The sequence below is a fragment of the Bos indicus x Bos taurus genome, chromosome 22 (assembly GCF_003369695.1).
Source record: "Bos indicus x Bos taurus breed Angus x Brahman F1 hybrid chromosome 22, Bos_hybrid_MaternalHap_v2.0, whole genome shotgun sequence".
NCBI lineage: Eukaryota > Metazoa > Chordata > Mammalia > Artiodactyla > Bovidae > Bos > Bos indicus x Bos taurus.
In genome coordinates, this window is record NC_040097.1 from 3,088,632 (window position 1) to 3,101,078 (window position 12,447).

The following is a 12,447-nucleotide window of genomic DNA, read 5'->3' on the forward strand; positions in this document are numbered from 1 at the left end:
CTGTGTTGGGTCCTAGTTGTGATGCACAGATCTGTGATCTTTGTTGAGGCATGCAGGATTTTTTTTTTTTAAGTTGTGGCCTGCAGGATCTCTTTCAGCTTCGGCATGTGAATTCCTAGTTGTGGCATGTGGGATCTATTCCCTGACCAGGGTTTGAACCACCGGACCACCTGGGAAGTCCCTCATCCCATTTCCTCGTTTTCCTTTGTTTCCATGAACTCTTATTTATTTGTTCGCCTGTTTATGGCCCAACTCCCCTGCTCCATAAGGACAAAGACTGTCTCGTTGGCTGCTCCAGGCCCAGTTCTTAGAGCAGTGACTAGAACCTGGAGGGCCGTAGAATGGATGAACGCGAGGAAGGAAGGAGTCAGTCCACTAGGGGCCAGGCCAGGCAGGAGGGAGGCAGCAAATGCTTGGGGTCCCACATATGATGACAGTCCCCTCCTGGCCTCTCCCGCCCCCTCTCCCCCTGACCACCCAAGGCCAGTTCCCTGAAGCAAAGGTGTTAGGGGAGGGGGAGGCTTCCTGGGGCAGTAGGGAGACCTCATGGGATACAGAGGGCTTCCCTCATGGCTCAGTTGGTAAAAAATCTGCCTGCAATGCAGGAGACCCGGGTTTAATTCCTGGGTGGGGAAGATCCCCTGGAGAAGGAAATGGCAACCCACTGCAGTATTCTTGCCTGGAGAATCCCATGGACAGAGGAGCCTGGCGGGTTACAGTCCATGGGGTCACAAAGAATCAGACACGACTGAGCGACTGACCTACGGCTGCTACGGGATACAGAGAGCGAGAAATGGTTTAGAACATGAGGAACAGCAACACTCGAGGAGATTATGTAGCCATTAAAGATGACAAGTGTGAGAAATAACATCTGCAAGGGAAAAGCCCAAGCAGAATTGCCTTACAGGCTGATGACAACCACGAGGAAGCTGCGGCCTTCTTTGCAACAGCAGAACGCAGGAGACGCCTTGTGAGCCAGCTCGCGGGGGAGGGGAGCAGGTGAATGAATGGTGCCCCACACCGACACTCGGCAAGGCACCTGCAGCCACAATAACCCGGGGGGATGCTGACCCAGTGAAGCCAAGTGAAGAAAAAAACAAAAGCAAAACGCAGAAGGGCATGTCATATAACACCAGCAAAAACAGACAGTGGAAAGGAGACTCGGAGGGAGCGCATCAAAGCGCCCCTGGATGGCGAGTTGACAGAGGATGATTTTAGTTTTGTTCTTGGTCTTCATGTTTCTTTCCAAAATGGTCTGCTTTTAACAAAAAACGCACGCTCAGTCAGATAGAAACTTAATTTTTTCTTTCTTTTGGCTGCTCTGTGCAGCACGCAGGATCTTAGTTCCCCAACCAAGGATCAAACAGGCGCCCTCTGCATTGGAAGGGTGGAGTCCTAACCACTGGATAATCAGGGAGGTCACAGAAAGTAACTTAATTTAAAAGGATACTGTTGTTAATCTTTAATGATGGCAAAAAGCCAGAGGAATGTGCCCACATCAGTGTTACACGGAGAAGGAGGGGGCATTGGAATGCCTTTTTAAAAATCGATATTGCTGTGCCTAATTATTTTAAATAGTTTAAATGCCCAACAAACGTTTTATAAGATTTCTTTATTGCAAACAGACAAAGGAACAGACAAAACAGACAAAGGAAGAACCAGGAAACTGGTCAACAGGAGGGTCAGAAGACCAATTTCAGCTCAGGGACCAGGTGAGGCCTTTTCCCCTTGGGGCCTCAGTCTCCTGGTCTGTAGAATGGGATGAATCCTTTGCTTCCCAATCTTGCTGCAGAATCCAGGCCTCTAGAGAAGGGGTGTGCCCATGCCCAACACTTGGTGGAAGCTCAGTAAATGCTGGTGCCCTCTGCTCTCCAAGCAAGGGACATCCCAGTAGGGTCCTCCCTAATGCTACGCTCCCATCAGGTAGGCAGGAAGTGGTCCCCAAATGCTTTGGATCTCGCACTCCCATCTACAGAAAAATGTTTGTACGCTCGCTTGCAGCAACATATGCACATCGTTTATGGACTATCCATGCTTGACCGCATCTGTGTATCACGGCATACAACATGCAAAAACAGAAATAGTTAAATAGCGAGAAAACGCCACCATAAACTGAAACTCGATGTTTTTTTCCATCTTCCTCTTCAAGAGACGTCCTGGGTGTGGCAGCTGCACCCCGCTGTGGGGGACCACTAGCTGAGCCGCAAGCTTCTGGAGGGCAGAGGCCACCAGAGGGCTCGAACCGCCAACCGTCCCAGCAAACTGCTGACGTTCAGGGGGGTGACAGAGGATGAGGTGGCTGGGTGGCATCATTGACTCAATGGATGTGAGTTTGAGCAAACTCCGGGAGATGGTGAAGGACAGGGAAGCCTGGTATGCTGCAGTCCATGGGGTCACAAAGAGTCTGACACCACTGAGTCACTGAACAAGGGCAGTTTGGAGGGATGTCTGTGGTTCAGGCCGGTTTACATTTGAAAGAAATGAAACAATTGCAGAAGGTCAACCGCTCAAACCAGAGCCTGGCTCCTCCGATCTGAAGGAACTCTGGGCTCCTCAGAGGCACTGGGCCACACTCTCCCTCTCCCGGGGCAGTGTCCCCACCGAGGACCCGAGAGAACTGGACCGAGTGATCTTGGAGGGAGGGTCCTTCCTGCAGACCCCAGGCATCACTGCCCCCCAGTCCCTTCCCACCCACTCGAGGGAGGCGGCCTCTCTCCAGAGGCTGGTAGGTCCGTGATTTACATCCTCCTGGGGTCCAGCCTCACTGTAAAATACAGCTGTCCCCATCCTGCCAGCCCTCCAGGACTCCTGCCAACCCAGAGCCAGCTGCCCGTAAACCTCCAGACGTAAATCTTGAGACCCAGTTCCATCAGGACAGAAGGCAGGCAGTAAATTCATGGCTCCAGTGTCTCGGGCAGCAGCGCCTCCTGGGAGAATTCATTTTTCACCCTAGGATGAATCACCCTTGCCGGATGGGAGAGGGGAAGAATTTGTTCATTCAGTTGAAAAATGATTGTTTGAAAGGCATCCCCCTTCCGTGGGGTTCCCCAGCTGGGCTGCCAGCTCCCAGAGCTATGCCGCCAGCCAGGTGCCTCTAGCACAGAAGTCTCTTGGCAGGCCCCTCCCATTCAGCCCCCTAAAACCCACTCCTGCACATCCCCCAGCGAAAGATACCAGTGTAACTCCCCAGGCCCTGAGGAATCCTGATTAGGAAACTCCGCGCGTCACTAGGTCAGCTGGGTCCCCTGCATGGCCCGCTGCCTGCCTCCCTCCGGGGGCTCTGGGCTTCGGCTTCCACCTTGCTGGGCAGACAGACCTGAAGCCCAACCAAAGTCACTACCTGCCTAGCTTGGGGACCCCGAACAAGTAAAACCACTGCTTTATCTTTTTTTTTTCTGTAAAACTACACAAATCCCCAAAGGGAGTATACGTCAGAACAGCAGTTTTGGAGAGTCGTGTGGCCTTGGGGCGGGGCAGGATTTATTTCTCACCCGAGGTGGGATGCATTGGTGATTGCTTTATGTTGATCTTTAAAAGTACCCATGCTTGAAGAGCTCTTCTTTGTGTCCAGTATATCTTTTAATGAAAGCTCAATGTGCAGAATCGAAGGGTAGCGGGCCACCACTTAAATGAGGGGAAGGAATAGGAATGCAGAGTTGTTTATTACACACAGAAGAAATTTCTAGAGGCGTGCACTAGGAAGGGATGATGGTTTTACCTACTTCGGGAGAGGAGGGGCTTGGTAAACAGAAGACAGACACTGGGGAGAGACTCTTCAGGGAAGTATTTTGAGGTTTTCTATCTGCACCACGTGACCCTTGAGCTCTCAGGCCAGCTGCCTGCCAGCGGACAGTTGCTTTATGCTCTTTAATTTTTTTCACTAACATTACGATGAATGTCCTTATCCATGTTGCCTTATGCATCTACGTTAGATTTTTCCTGAGCATAGATACTTAGAAAAGGGAGGGTGGGACTTCCCTGGTGGTACGGCGGTTAGGAATCTGCCTGCTAACGCAAGGAACACAGGTTCCATCCCTGGTCGGGGAAGATCCCACATGTCGTGGGGCAACTTAAGCCCACAGGCTGCCACTACTGAAGCCCGCTGGCCTAGGGCCTGTGATCCGGAGTAACAGAAGCCATCGCAATGACAAGCCTGCACACGGCAACTAGAGAAAGCCTGTGCGTAGCAACGAAGACCTATTGCAGCCAAAATAAAAAGGTTTTACAAAGAAAAGGGACGGCTGAGTCACAGGATGTGAGCACTTTCCACAACTGTCAAACTGTCCCCCGAAAACGGTCCTACCCGCTGGCTGCATTCATCAGTCTCTGCTCGCTCACGGTCTCACCAGCAGTAGACGCTACTAATGTTTTCATTTCCCCTCAAAACTGGTAGTGTGCTACTGTTTCTATGAGCATTTTTCCTGACGCTAATACAGCAATCCCCCGAGATGGTGAGGCTGACCATCTTCTCATTCGCTTTCTGGTCATTTGTGTGTCTTCATCTAGTAACTTCCTGCTCAAATCCATTACACTCCTCCTAAATGGCTTTCTTTTCTTATTGATTTGCAGACTTCCTTACACTCTAGATATTATTCTTTTTTTCAGTTTAGTCACTCAGTAATGTCTGACCCTTTGCAGCCCATGGACTGCAGCATGCCGGGCCTCCCTGCCCATCACCAACTCCCAGAGCTTACCCAAACTCATGTCCATAGACTTGGTGATGCCACCCAACCATCTCACCCTCTGTCGTCCCCTTCTCCTCCTGCCTTCAATCTTTCCCAGCATCAGGGTCTTTTCCAGTGAGTCAGATCTTCGCCTGAGGTGGCCAGAGTATTGAAGCTTCAGCTTCAGCATCAGTCTTTCCAGTGAATACTTAGGACTGAGCTCCTTCAGGATGGACTGGTTGGATTCTTTGGTAATACTGATCTGTTTCTGGCTGTCTTGGGGCTTCGCTGCGGCACGCGGGATCTTCGGTTGCCGTGCGCAGGCTGTTCCCTCGCTGTTGCACACGCTCCAGAGCACACGGCCTCCGTGGTTGCAGCTCACAGGCTCAGCTGCCTTGTGGCACGTGGGATCCTAGTTACCCGACCAGGGATCGAACCCACGTCCCCTGCGTTGGAAGGCGGATTCTTAACCACTGGCCCACCAGGGAAGTCCCTGGAGTAGGTATGTTTTAAAGACTTTTCCTCCCGGCCTGTGGCTTGTCTTTGGACCTTGCGAATGGTTTCCTTGCTCATACAAAACGACATTTTTTGGTGGTCCAATCTCTCCATTCTTTCTTTCGTGGCATCTGCGTTTGGAGTTTCCATTCCCTCATCTGATAACCGGAGAAGGCACTGGCACCCCACTCCAGTACTCTCGCCTGGAAAATCCCATGGACGGAGGAGCCTGGTGGGCTGCAGTCCATGGGGTCACACAGAGTCAGACATGACTGAGTGACTTCACTTTCACTTTTCACTTTCATGCATTGGAGGAGGAAATGGCAGCCCACTCCAGTGTTCTTGCCTGGAGAATCCCAGGTACGGGGAGCCTGGTGGGCTGCCATCTCTGGGGTCGCACAGAGTCGGACATGACTGAAGCGACTTAGCAGCAGCAGCATCTGACAACCTGGCCTTGCAGGGTTAATACGAGGAGTGAATACGGCATGTAGTAGGGCTGAGCAAATAGGCCTAAAAATGACAAGGACAGTCGCTGGAGAGGGGGTGGGTCTTCCTGCCTCACCCTGCCTCCCAGTCCCCTGGCAGCCAGCAGGAGCTTTCTGAAGATAATCACTCTCCGCCTGAAAACCTTTCAGCTGCCTCAAGAAATGACGCATAAACTGCTTTCGTAGTTGAGTTCAAGGTCTCCCGCACCAGGCAAGTGCGTGAATGCGTCATGGGTTGCCTGGGGGTGGGGGGTGGTAACCACACTCCACAGGGCACAGCAGCAGGGCAAGCCCAGGGTCGCGAGGTCCTCTGAAGAGAGCTGCACATCCTGCAGTTTTCTAATGTGAAAGCTCCCCGCCTCCTCCCACCTACCCTTAAAATTTAACAGCAACTAATTTGTTTGAGTTACTGTCAGTGCCAAGCAAGGTGTATTCATGGGCTGGGTACGGTCGTCTCTGCCCTGCCAATCTGGCCAGACCCACCTTTCCAGAACAGAGCCCCACTCCCCAACCCCAGCCACTTCATGCAAGCCCACACTACACAGCTGTGGACACGGAACGCTTTTCTGAGCTTTTTCGCCTGCTAATCTGTGGGTCTAAAGTGCCTTTCCCTGATCCTTTCCTTCCTGGCCAACTCACCATTGCTCTTTGAAACCCCAGTCAGAAAGTGAAAGTCGCCCAGTTGTGTCAGACTCTTTGTGACCCCCATGGGCTGTACAGTCCATGGAAGAATTCTCCAGGCCAGAATACTGGAGTGGGTAGCCTTTCCCTTCTCCAGGGGATCTTCCCAACCCAGGGATAGAACCCAGGTCTCTCGCATTGCAGGAGGTTTCTTTACCAGCGGAGCCACAAGGGAAGCCCACTCAGGCCAGATGTCAACACCAGTTCCCCAACCCAGACAGAGTTCCATGCTCCTTCCCTGAGTGCCCCATCACTCGTGACTCTTGGGACTGGAATTCCAAAGGAAGCAGCCTAGGGTCACAGAAGGAGCCTTGGCTTGGGAGAAAGACACCCCCTGAGGTGAAATTCCTGCTGTGCTGCAACCCAGCAGTACATTCTCAGACAAACGACTTAACCTCCCTGCACCTCACGTTCCCAAGGGTTAGACGGAGATACTGAGCTCTGAACTCAGGCTGGGGTTCTGAAATGGTATAAGCCGAAGAACTGATGCTTTCGATTTGTGGTGTTCGAGGAGACTCTTGAGAGTCCCTTGGACCTCAAGGAGATCAAACCAGTCAATCCTAAAGGAAACCAACCCTGAACATTCATTGGAAGGACTGATGCTGAAGCTCTGATACTTTGGCCACCTGATGCCAAGAGCCGACTCATTGCAAAAGACCCTAAGGCTGGGTAAGACTGAAGGCAGGAGGAGAAGGGGACGACAGAGGATGAGATGGTTGGATGGCATCACCGACTCGATGGACATAAGTTTGGGCAAGCTCTGGGAGAGGGTGAAGGACAGCGAGGCCTGGTGTGCTGCATGCAATCCACGGGGTTGCAAAGAGTCACACGACTTAGCGAGTGACTGAACAACAAATAAGAGAAGGGACTGGCACTTAGTAGGGGCTTAGTAAGAGTTTGCAGAATGAAAGGACAAACTTTAAAAACAAACAAATATTTTCTCAGAATGCTCTGAACACCCCACATGGAAAAGTTAGCTAATTTTCTGGAAGGGAGCCCAGGGGTTCCCTACACTCCTGAGCAACCTGTCCTCTACTGCCATCTCCTGATTTCAAAGAAGGCCACGGACTATCTGCCCCTCCGTGGCATGCACTCTGAGGAGCCATTCAAGGCTGAGGACTGGGGAGGAGTCCCTGGAGGGTAAACTGAGGCAGACCAGCCAAAGGAAGAAGAGTGGGCAGATCCAAGCCCCTGGCGTTTGGGAAGCACCACCAGAGGCAGCAGCCCACAGGGCTCAGCCGCACACGCGCACGCTCTGTGAGAGCTCGGCCTCCTTGGTCTTCAGCACTGCGTGCCCACGTCTGGCACGCAACAGGAGCTCAAAAAACCATCCGCTGATTGAGTGGGCTGCTAAGTAAATAATACCAATAAGGATGTTTTGCAGGGACGTCCCTGGTGGTCCAGTGGTTAAGAATCTGCCTGCCAACATGGGTTCGATCCCTGTTTGGGGAAGCAAGATTCCACATCTGAGCCCGAGCACCCTAGAGTCTGTGGAAATCAACAAGACAGCCCGCTGCAAAAGAAGCCCACACCCTGCAACTAGAGACTCGCCGCCACTCACTGCCGTTAGAGAAAGCCCGTGTACAGCAATGAAGACCCAGCACCGGCAAAACACACACTGAACTCCTAAAAGGGCGATATGGCTAATAAACCAATCGGATCAGACCAGATCAGTCGCTCAGTCGTGTCCGACTCTTTGCGACCCCATGAATCGCAGCACGCCAGGCATCCCCGTCCATCACCAACTCCCGGAGTTCACTCAGACTCATGTCCATCGAGTCAGTGATGCCATCCAGCCATCTCATCCTCTGTCGTCCCCTTCTCCTCCTGCCCCCAATCCCTCCCAGCATCAGAGTCTTTTCCAATGAGAAACCAATAACATTAAAAAAGGCAGCGGGATGTTCTGCAAAGCATAAACTGCCGTAAAAATGCAGTTCCCCATGAAGGGGTTTGCTGCCCCCTCCACACTCAGATCTGTCCTGGCCGGCTCTGGAGCTGGGGCCCCAGGGCGGGACACTGAAAAGATGGATGGGACAGGGTTCCTGCCCTATGGAGCCCGAATCCAGCAGAGAAGAGAGATGAGCAGACACATGGTTATGTTCCAGTAGGAGAGGAGCTGGAATACAAATGTGGTGGGAGAGGCCAATTCTACCATGTTGGGGGGAAGGGACAACAGGAAGCCGCACCCTGCCCTGGTCTAAGGCAGGAACCCGAGGAGACACTAATTTGCTGGGTGAGAAGAGGGTGGGAGAAGAGGTGGCAGCCTGAGCGAAGGCTCAGAGGTGGGGCAGAACAAGGTCTATGCACGATTCTGGAGCAAAGAGAGGTTACTGCAGCCAGATCCCAAAGGGCTGGGAATATCAGAGGCCTCCAGCTTCAAAGGCAGTGTCATCTGACCCCTCAGAGTTCATTTAAATTGATGCTCAGCATTTTAAAGTTGGCCGGTAGCACTTAAAACTGGATCTTTAGCTTCTCTAGGAAAAAAGAAAACACAGCAACAACAAAAAGGATCAGAATACCTGGTGGGCTGAGCCAGGGCTCCTATAAAGCCTAACTCTCTGTTTCAACTCTGTCCTCCAGGCTCGTTTTGCTCCCTTCAAATATTTATTGAGCAAGTACTATGGTTGTTCCTGTTGTGTTTCCCCCCTCAAGCCTACCTGGGCTTCTGCTGTAGAAAGTCAACAGTGATCTAAAGAGAAATGAGGCAAATGAACTTATTTAAAAAACAGAGACAGATTCAGACTTAGAGAACGATATCATGGTTACCAAGGGGGATGGCCAGAGGGGAGGGATAGTTAGGGAGTTTGGGACAGACACATAGACACTGCTATATTTAAAATGGACAATCAGCGAGGACCTACTGTGTAGCACATGGGACTCTGCTCAAGGTTATGTGACAGCCTGGATGGGAGGGGGGTTTGGGGAAGAATGGATACCTGTGTACGAATGGCTGAGTCCCTTTGCTCCCCATCTGAAACTACCACAACATTGCTAGTCAACTATACTCCAATACAAAACAAAAAGTTAAAAAAAAAGAGGAAAAAGTCAACAGCAAAGGAAACACTTGGATGAGGTTTTTGCTTGTTTGTTTCCCCGCTCCCTTTATAAGCAAAATTAATGTGCAGATCTCTTGTCCTTTTGCCCACCAAGTGAAAGAAAAAGAGATACTATTTTTTAAAAAAAGGAGAGGAGAGAAACACCAGATCTACAATGTTATACCATCCTCGGCTGGGCGGGGGAAGCAGGCGATTCTGCACACTGACATCACAGTCTGCATCACGGGACACAACTTCCGCCACTCAAAGCTTGCTGTGCGTTTCTGGAGGTACAGGGAGACGTTTAAAGTCGGCTTCAGTGTTGACACCGCAGTTATTAAAACCAAACAAAAGATCCTTTCTCAAGTCTGGCTGGCTCTTCTGAAATTTCTCTGAGCCCCCACTACCTGATTTAAGGAAACGAGCAGATGTTTCACAGCAGGAAGCACATTAGCTCCAGATGCCGCCGCTTTGTTCAAGACGTGCACACAGACGCACTGGCAGACACACACACACACACACACACACACACACACACACACAGAGGACTTGGGGCAGCGAACGTTCGCGGCTCCCCTTCCAGCACTTGGCATGCCCACATGGACCATTTGTAACCTCTGCCTGCAAGTCTGACAGAAAGATGAGCAGCGGGAATAAGTAGCCAATCAGATCCCACCCCATCGTCTTCCCGCTGTCTCCTAGGTAACCAGCAAAGGGACACACCAGCTAGCTGGGTACCACAGGGACGGACACACACACACGATCCCCTAAAAGTCCATAATTGCAGACCCGCTGGATGAGCCTGTCAGAACCCTGGACAGTTCCCCCAGCGCGCTTTCAGTGCCTTTGGTTCCTGCTCATCCGGCAGTCTTAGCTCCTACAGCTCTCCCACCTCCGCCCCTATACCCATGCCTGGCGTGCCTCTCCCACTGCCATCTCCATCAGTCAAAACCTTGCTCATCTTCAGAGCCAACCCAAGTCCTTGGTCAAGACTTCCGATGCCTCCCATCGCAGAATAAAACCCACCCTCCTCTCCTATGGTGATCTGGCCTTCCGTGACCTGGCTCCTCCAGCCTCTTCACTCATCACCCTCCTCCCTCGCTTCTTTCTCTTCCTCCAATAGGTCAAACCCGTCCTCCCCACACTACCCCTTGGAAGTCAGGGCTTTTGACACTTGCTGTTCCCTCTACCTACACAGGAGAAGGAAACGGCAACCCACTTCAGTATTCTTGCCTGAAGAATCCCCTGGGAAGAGGAGCCTGGCAGGCGACAGTCCACGGGGTCACAAGAGTCGGACATGACTTAGCGACTAAACCACCAACAACCCTACCTAGACAGCTCTTCCTTCTGCTCTTGGCATGGCTGAGCTTTCTTGTTCTTCAGTCTTGGCTCAAAAGTCACCTTCTCAGAGAGGCCCTCCCTGACACCCTCCTTGGCCACCCTCTCTAAAGAAGTCTCCTCCTCTGGGACTCTCCACTACATCACCATGTTCCTGTGTTGTCTTCCTTTCACCATTGATGCTGAGACGATCCCATTCCTATTTACTTGCTTACTTGCTCCCTGTCTCTCCCCAGAATGTAAAGTCCCTTACAGAAGAGTCTCTGGTTCATGCTGGTTTCCCAGCCCCCAGAACAGGGCCCAGGAAATATCTGGTGAGTGACTAAAAAGTCATTTCCTCCTGACTGCTTCTGTATTTCGCCCTCTCTCTACTAAGACAGTCGGGCGTGATGAGTTCTATTAACCCTCCTGGCTAACATTCCAAAAGTCCATTAGAGAGCAGAAAGGACTGGCATAAGGAGGAAAATTAATCAGGCCACACCACGGGAAGAACTTGCTGGTGGAGATCCGACTGTCTCCACTGGGTCGCAGGGCCCTCCTCCTCCGAGCAGCCTCTCTCTGACCGGGAATTGGCTGCTGCTTTCAACTCCACGTTCCCCAGGCACTGGGCACCTTGAACTTTTGTTATCTGAGGGACTGGGGGGCAACCTGAGGCTGAGGACTGGTGTTTATTTTTCTGATCCCACACAGAGATCAGCAGGAGCCTGGAGGAGAGAAGCGAGTGTCCTCTAGAAGGGTTTATTGTGGCGAAGAGAAGGGAATCTGTTGCTGTCTATGGGGCCACAAAACTCAAGGTGATGGTTCATTAGAACACAAGTTTCTCTCTCTCCGTCTCCCATCACACACACACACACACAAACACACCCCTCAAAAGCATCATGAAGAGTCGCAGAGTTCCCCAATTCCTGTGGCCGCGTGTGTTTCTCTTCAAGAGACACGACTACTACATGAGGTGCTAAGTACTGTGCAGTGACCCAGACACACACACTGGGTAAGTGTGTGCTGAGCACAACCACACTTTTGGCCAACCTCACTGGGCAAGGCTGGCCGATGGATACAAGTATCCACACAGCAGACACAATCCAGACTGGATTCCCCCAAACCCTAGGACTTCCGAGCCTCAAGATGACTGCTCATAATCCAGAAACCCACCCTGAGTCTTGAGTGCTCCACTGACCAGAACACTAGATCACTTCCCCAAATCTAAGCACGCGTGCATGCTCACTCAGCTGTGTCCGACTCTTTGCAACCCCACGGACTGTAGCCCGCCAGGTTTCTCTGTCCATGGGATTTCCCAGGCAAGCATACTGGAGTGGGTGGCCATTCCTTCCTCCAGGGGATCTTCCTGACCCAGGGATCAAACCAGTGTCTCCTGTGTCTCCTGCATTGCAGGTGGATTCTTTACCTGCCAAGCCATCTGGGAAGCCCCGTCCTCACCCCACCAAACCTGAAGTGGATATAAAGATCAGGAAAGGAAGATGGGGATTAGTATTTCTTGAGCACCGACCACTTGCCAAGCCATGTTAACACTGACTCTCCAAGACCACATGCAAGGGTACCTTTCCCACTTCACAGATGGAAAACCGGAAGCTCAGAAGAGCTAAGCACTGGGCCCAAGGTCACACAGCTGGCCAGCAGAGACGCTAAGCTGGGGCCCTGGGTCTGGTCTCCAAGCCCACTCTCCTTTCCCTGGGGCCTTAACTTACGCCGCCCAACAAGCAGACAAGCTGGTCTTGTTCAGAATGTCCC

At 51.8% G+C, this 12,447-nt stretch overlaps 1 protein-coding gene across 1 annotated transcript in view; it reads right to left on the reverse strand.

Annotated features, from left to right (window-relative positions):
• GRIP2 (glutamate receptor interacting protein 2) overlaps positions 1–12,447 on the reverse strand; it is a 103,905-nt gene that overhangs the window by 89,191 nt on the left and 2,267 nt on the right. The window lies entirely within an intron of this gene.